The following is a 7,667-nucleotide window of genomic DNA, read 5'->3' as shown; positions in this document are numbered from 1 at the left end:
TGACGAGGACACTCGCACTTTATATTTATGACTGATGGACTGTTATGGAAAAAACCAGATGGACATATCGAATAATCCAGGACAAAGGACAATTAACCCATGGTAATAAATTAAAATCAACACGTCAAACATCATGATTACGGAATCTCATCGTACTTTTATTTACCGTCATTTTATTTATCGTACTTTAAATTATTGCCCTTTTATTTATCGTCATTTACTTTAAGCTTTAAATTAAGTCATTTGTATATTTAATAATTTACATTAGGTTTTAATTGCGACTTAAGACATAAAATCGACAAACCGGTCATTAAACGGTAAAACTCCATTTTTATAATAATAATACTACTTATATATATATTTATATACAAATATAGTTTAAAATATAATATAGCGTTAAATTTAGTTGTATCCCTGTGAAACGAACCGGACTTACTAAAAACTACACTACTCTATGATTAGGTATACTGATATAAGTGTTGTAGCAAGGTTTAGGTATATCACATTCAATAAATAACTAAATAACTTGTGTAAAATTGTATCGTATTTAATAGTATTTCGTAGTAAAATATAATCTATTTCGTATTATACCTCGCACACATCAAGTATTTTTGGCGCCGCTGCCGGGGAACTTCAACAATGCCGAAGCGAAACGCTATAAAAAAATATATTTAGTTTTTAAGTTATTTTTGTAAAATATATTTATATAAGTTTTAAATATTAAAAACAAAAATATAAAAACATAAAAAAAAGAAAAATATATTTCTATATTTTTAAGTATTTAAATTAAAAAGTTTATATTTTTATTGTTAAAAGTTATAAAAACTAATAAGTAAAATTATTTTTTTATAAGTTTTATTTAAGTTATTTTATTTTTATTTTATTAAAAATCAAAAAAAAAAATAATTAAAAGAGTAATCGGGCCTGGTCCTGTAGCAGCCCAACAACCTGATCCGAAATTCAGGCCTATGCGATCGCATGATCCGGAGGCTTCAAAACCATGCGATCGCATGGTGATGTCTGACACGCCTGAAACCTAAGACAACATTTATTACGCGTAAGTTTTATTAATTATTATTATTATTATTGTTAAACCTAGTTAGGGTTATATATAATAATAATAATTAGTTTTAAGTTTTAATTAATTTTGTATTTTTAGTTTTAATTAGTTTTATTAATATAAAAATTAATACTTTTATAAAATAATAATATAAAAATAATATTTTTATAAAAATAAGTAATTTTATCACTTTTTATATCTTTTTATAAATTGTATATTTTAAACGTTTATTTCGTAAATTGTATATTTATCGTTCGTAACTTAGTTTTTGCCGTAGTTATTTTATATTTCTAGATTTTTAGGCTTTGCCGTAAAATCCCTTAAGTACTTTTTCTTTAGAATAAGATTTAGACGCTTTAGAATTTAATGACGTTACTTATCGCTTTAGTTTTAAATAAATTTTAGTGCCTATTAAGTTATTGCCGTTTTGGATATAGACTTCTTTTAAGCTTTAATTCCTTTAGACGCAACTTTTAATATTTAGTTTTTAGACTTTTAAATTTCGACGCTTTACTTTCTTATTTTTGTTTTTCGACTTTTTATTTTTCGACCTTTTATTTTTCGACGTTTTTCGACGCAATCTTTTTCTTTCTCATTTCTACGCTCTAGTTTTTAGGACATAGATTTTATCTTCTTTAAATTTCGACGAAAAATTATTTTAAGCGGTTAAATTGATAGACATTCAAAATTTTCTAGTTAATAGTAATAATTGGATTTGTTAGTGGCGAGTTGTGGGCTTCCGATTTAAAGGGTCCTGGCTACCTGCTGCATCTATTGGCTATTCGAAATGTGGGCAAAATTAGAAAAGTCTATTAATTTGATAGCTTATATAATTTTTATTTTTATAACTAATAGGATATTCAGTGAATGCACCAAGCAAAACGTTCACTACCTTTCATACGTTCACCACCTGTAACTCGATCAAGACATCTAGCCAATATTGTCGCCGTTGATTTTTCTTTAGAATCGTCATCTAGTCGACCAAGTACTTCAATTCAAATTTCCGATAATCCGTTTTTTGAACCCGACCTCACAATTGAGAACCCGGAGGATATTCAAGGACAATTCAGAGATCCTGAACCACTAATCATTCCTCCTGAACCACAAATCACTCACCCATAGATTGTCGAGGAAGAAACCATTAAATCAGAATCCTCTAGTGATTCAGATTCAACAAATTCAATCATGGAAAATCTGGAACCTCTAAGTATGGAAGACCGAATGAGGGCTAAACGCACTGGCCAAGGTCATGCAATTACTCAACCAGACATTAATGCGCCAGATTATGAAATCAAAGGACAAATCCTACACATGGTAACTAATCAATGCCAATTTAGTGGTGCACCGAAGGAAGATCCAAACGAACATCTTCGAACCTTTAATAGGATTTGTACTCTATTTAAGATCAGAGAAGTTGAGGATGAACAGATCTATCTCATGTTATTTCCACGAACTTTAAAGGGAGAAGCCAAAGATTGGTTAGAATCGTTACCTGAAGGGACGATTGATACATGGGATGTTTTAGTTGAAAAATTTCTTAAACAATTCTTTCCATCATCTAAAGCCGTGAGACTTCAAGGAGAAATTGTTACGTTCACGCAAAAGCCAAATGAAACTCTATATGAGGCATGGACAAGATTCAGAAAGTTGTTGAGAGGATGTCCTCAACATGGTTTAGACACTTATTAAATAGCACAAATATTCTACCAAGGATGCGACATTACTATACGAAAAGACATCGACATAGCAGCTGGTGGTTCCATTATGAAGAAAACCGCAACTGAAGCTTACAAAATTATTGATAACACAGCTTCCCACTCACATGAGTGGCATCAAGAAAAAGACATCGTTAGATCATCTAAAGCAGCTAGAGCCGATTCTAGCCATGACTTTGATTCCATTTTCGCAAAGTTAGATGCTTTCGAGAGACGAATGGAAAAGATGACTAAGGATATTCACACAATACGAATTAGTTGTGAGCAGTGTGGAGGACCACATTTGACAAAAGATTATCTCAGTATTGAACAAACAATGGAACAAAGAGAGAATGTTTCATATATAAATCAAAGGCCTGGAAATAATTATAAGAATAATTATCAACCGCCAAGACCAAACTACAATCAAAATCAGAATTATAACCAAAATGTTCCATACAACAACCAACAAGGTCCTAGCAATCAACAAGTATCTAATAATACTTACAATCAGCAAAGACCTATTTTTCCAAATAAACCACCACAAACCGATGATAAAAAGCCAAATTTAGAAGACATGATGTCGAAGCTAGTTGAATCTCAAACGCAGTTTTTCACATCTCAGAAACAAACGAATGAACAAAATGCTCAAGCATTTAGAAATCAACAAGCTTCTATCCAAAATCTGGAACAAGAAATGAGCAACCTAACAAGGTTGATAGGTGAAAGAAAACCAGGGAGTCTACCTAGCGGTACAAATGCTAACCCCCGGAATGAAACAGCTAAAGCCATTACCACGAGAAGTGGTATTACACTTAAACCACCTGAAATGCCTGTAATTTCTAATGACGCTATTCCTACTACACAGGCACCACAACCTGAACAAGAGAAGGAATCGGAACCGATAGTTGAAAAGGTTAATGAAGATAACACAGTTAAGGCAAAGCCTTATGTTAAACCATACCAACCACCACTTCCTTACCCGAGTAAAATGAGAAAAGAAAGACTTGAAGCCGGGCAATCCAAATTCTTAGATATGTTTAAACAAATAAATGTCAACCTTCCTTTCATTGATGTGATTTCAGGAATGCCTAGATATGCTAAATTCTTGAAAGATCTAATTACAAATAGAAAGAAAATGGAAGAACTCTCGACTGTTACTATGAATGCTAATTGTTCTGCAGTGCTATTGAATAAACTACCAGAAAAACTCTCAGATCCAGGAAGTTTCACAATTCCATGTTTTCTGGGTAGTCTTAGTTCAAAAGAAGCATTGGCAGACTTAGGTGCTAGTATAAATCTAATGCCGTATTCACTATACGCTAAACTAGACCTCGGAGAATTGAAACCAACACGAATAAGTATACAACTAGCAGATCGATCAGTAAAATATCCTAGAGGCATAATGGAGAACATGCTAGTTAAAGTTGGTACTTTAGTATTTCCAGTAGATTTTGTTATTCTGGACATCGAAGAAGATTCTCGAGTTCCTCTTATATTAGAAAGACCATTCTTAAACACGGCTAAAGCAATAATAGACGTGTTTGGTAAGAAACTGACCCTAAGTATAGAGGATGAGAGTGTTACCTTTTCTGTTGATAGAGCCATGCAACAATCGTAATCTGCAGATGATACATGTTATTATATTTAAACTATAGATTCACATGCAAAATTGTTACAAGAATTTCCAGAATTACAAGGAACAGGAGAATGTTCTTTAGGAGAAGGAACTGACTCAATTGATGAAGCTGAAATGTTAGTTACACTTATGGCTAATGAATATGAACCAACAACAGAAGAACTTCAAATGCTAAAAGAGGAAGACAGATATCGATACAAATCATCGATAGAAGAACCACCGATATTAGAGTTAAAGCCACTTCCAAACCATTTGGAATACACTTATTTACATGGTAAATCTGAATTACTGATGTGTAAGCGGAGGGGTACGAAATACTATTATTTTTACTACGAAATACGTTACAAATTACACAAGTTTTATATATTTATTTATAGATGGGATATACCTAAACCTTGCTACAACACTATAGGCAGTGTACCTAATCGTAGAATAGTATAGTTTTTAGTAAGTCCGGTTCGTTCCACAGGGAGACGGCTTATTGCGTACACTATATTTTTAAACAATTATATTTGTATATATATATATATATATATATTAGTAATATAGTAATATTATTATTATTATAAAAAGGGGGTTTTACCGTTTAATGACCGGTTTATCGATTTTAAATAAAGCGTAAAAGATAAATGACGATAATATAAATGACAGAATTTAAATTGCGATAAAGTAAATTGCAGTAATTAAAATGACAGTAAATAAAGGTACGATGAAATATGAAATAGAAATATTATGCTTATTTAAACTTCCGTAATCATGATGTTCGACGTGTTGATTTTAATTTATTACCCTGGGTTAATTGTCCTTTGTCCTGGATTATTCGATATGTCCATCTGGTTTTTGTCCATAACAGTCCATCAGTCATAAATATAAAGTGCGAGTGTCCTCGTCAAATTATCCTTATATCCGAAGTCAAATATTCCAACTAACTGGGGACTTAAACTATAATTACACCAATTTTCCTTATATGTAATTCACCCCTGTTTTAATAAGTCCATTAACTATTAATCCATTCATGTGTCCGGTCAAATGAACGATTATTAGTACTTATAAATATCCCGCCCATCATGTCCGATCGAGTGTATGTGGTTATTTATAGGTACGTCTAATTGTAAATCTTTATATTAAATTAACGAACTATCATTCAATTAAACAAATATAAATCTCATTAATAGCCCATAGTCTAATTTCCACAAGTGTCGTTCTTTTGTCCAAACCCCAATTATGGTACAAAGCCCAATTACCCCATCTTTAATATTTAGCCCAACATCATGATTACTTCGATTTAAATAAGCATAATAATAATTTAGTTACAAGACATTAATTTAAAAAGGAGAACATAACTTACATTGAGTATTTATCGCGTAGCTTTACACAGACAGAACTTCGACTTTAAAACCCGTAAAATAACCTTTACATAACCCAAACTAACCTAATATAAAACTAAACTAATATATATTATAAATATAAATATATATAATATATATATTAAGATACAGAGAGATATTGATATTGTGTAATTATTCTGGCCGAATTCGTTGGTATTTATAGATGTGGCCAGAATTTTCAGCCCATGCGATCGCATGGAAAAATGGCTTCCAGGCCATGCGATCGCATGGCCACCTGGATCCAGCCCACATGCCTTGTTTTCTAGCTTGTCGACATTATTTAATATAATATATATAATATATAAATAATTTATATAATTATTTAAATATTATATTATATTCTTGTGCATAGTTGACTTGTAATTTTTGGTCCGTTGAGTCGGGCGTTGATAGTTGGCTCAGGTCCCGATTCTGAATTTTCGAACGTCCTTTCGTACTATTTAATATCTTGTACTTTGCGTTTTGCAATTTGTAATTTGCACAAAAAAATATTTTCCTTAACTCCCAAAATCCGCGCAAGGAACTCATTTATTTATTTAAATGATTACAACTTAAAAATAGAATAATTACAACTAAAAACTTTACATATTGGGATGATATTGCGACTAAATATATGTTCGTTTGGAGCACTATCAAATATCCCCACACTTGAGCGTTGCTTGTCCTCAAGCAATACAGAACTTGAAATTAAATCACACGAATCACTTCTTTATTCTTCACACTTTATACATTAGTGATTTTGAGACGGCAGTATAAACAATGATAGTAACGATGTGGTTTATAGTCCCACATGACTATAAAAATTTAGATCCTTAAGAAAATTGGATCTTTATGAAAACATTTGATCTTTTGAAAATTCATTCTAGCTTTTACCCTAGATAAGTTTTCCGGAATAACCCTTCACCGGTGTTTGCAAAATATTTTTGTGGGTTTTGTGGGTTTCAGATTTTAAAATTTTAGCTCAAAACTTGCGGTTTTGTGTCACCCACTATGGCTTTAGTGGCACTTTTCAGGCTTTAGTGGCACTTTTTCTTCAATTCTTTAATCTTCGTGCTTTGTCTTCACATTTATTTATTTAAACGATTACAAGTTAAAAATAGAATAATTACAACTAAAAACTTTACATATTGGGATGATATTGCGACTAAATATATGTTCGTTTGGAGCACTATCAATTACCTGTAATAATATCGTCTTCTCTTACGAAAAATGAAAAATCTCAACTCATTTCTGTGCTAAAAGCTCATAAACCAGCTATTACATGGAAGATTCATGACATTAAAGGCATAAGTCCTTCGTATTGCACACATAAAATCCTTATGGAAGAAGGCCATAAAACCTATGTGCAACGCCAACGAAGACTAAATCCAAATATGCAAGATGTTGTTAAGAAAGAAATTATTAAACTGCTAGATGCAGGTTTAATTTATCCAATCTCTGATAGTCCATGAGTAAGCCAAGTTCAATGCGTACCTAAGAAGGGTGGCATGACTGTCATCACAAATGAAAAAAATGAGCTTATTCCTACTAGGACTGTAATAGGATGGCGTGTCTGTATTGATTATAGAAAATTAAATGACACCACCAGAAAAGATCACTTTTTCTTACCTTTCATTGATCAAATGTTGGAAAGATTAGCCGGAAATAGTTACTATTGTTTTCTTGACGGTTTTTCCGGATATTTTCAAATTCCAATCGCACCCGAGGACCAAGAGAAAACCACCTTCACGTGCCCTTATGGTACTTTTGCTTACAAACGCATGCCATTTGGACTTTGCAACGCCCCTGCAACCTTTCAAAGGTGCATGATGGCGATTTTTCACGACATGATAGAAGAATGCATGGAAGTTTTCATGGAAGACTTTTCAGTCTTCGGTGATACTTTT

At 32.1% G+C, this 7,667-nt stretch overlaps 1 non-coding gene across 1 annotated transcript; it reads right to left on the bottom strand.

Moving 5' to 3' along the window:
- Nucleotides 1-2,629: 2,629 nt before the first annotated feature.
- On the bottom strand, nucleotides 2,630-2,736 carry LOC139845853 (small nucleolar RNA R71). The gene has a single exon (XR_011758608.1). It is a non-coding gene; the product is annotated as a small nucleolar RNA R71 (small nucleolar RNA).
- Nucleotides 2,737-7,667: the final 4,931 nt, after the last annotated feature.

The sequence above is a fragment of the Rutidosis leptorrhynchoides genome, chromosome 4 (assembly GCF_046630445.1).
Source record: "Rutidosis leptorrhynchoides isolate AG116_Rl617_1_P2 chromosome 4, CSIRO_AGI_Rlap_v1, whole genome shotgun sequence".
In the NCBI taxonomy this organism is placed as follows: domain Eukaryota; kingdom Viridiplantae; phylum Streptophyta; class Magnoliopsida; order Asterales; family Asteraceae; genus Rutidosis; species Rutidosis leptorrhynchoides.
The sequence above is the reverse complement of the archived record's forward strand: the minus strand, read 5'-3'. Positions and strand labels throughout refer to the sequence as shown.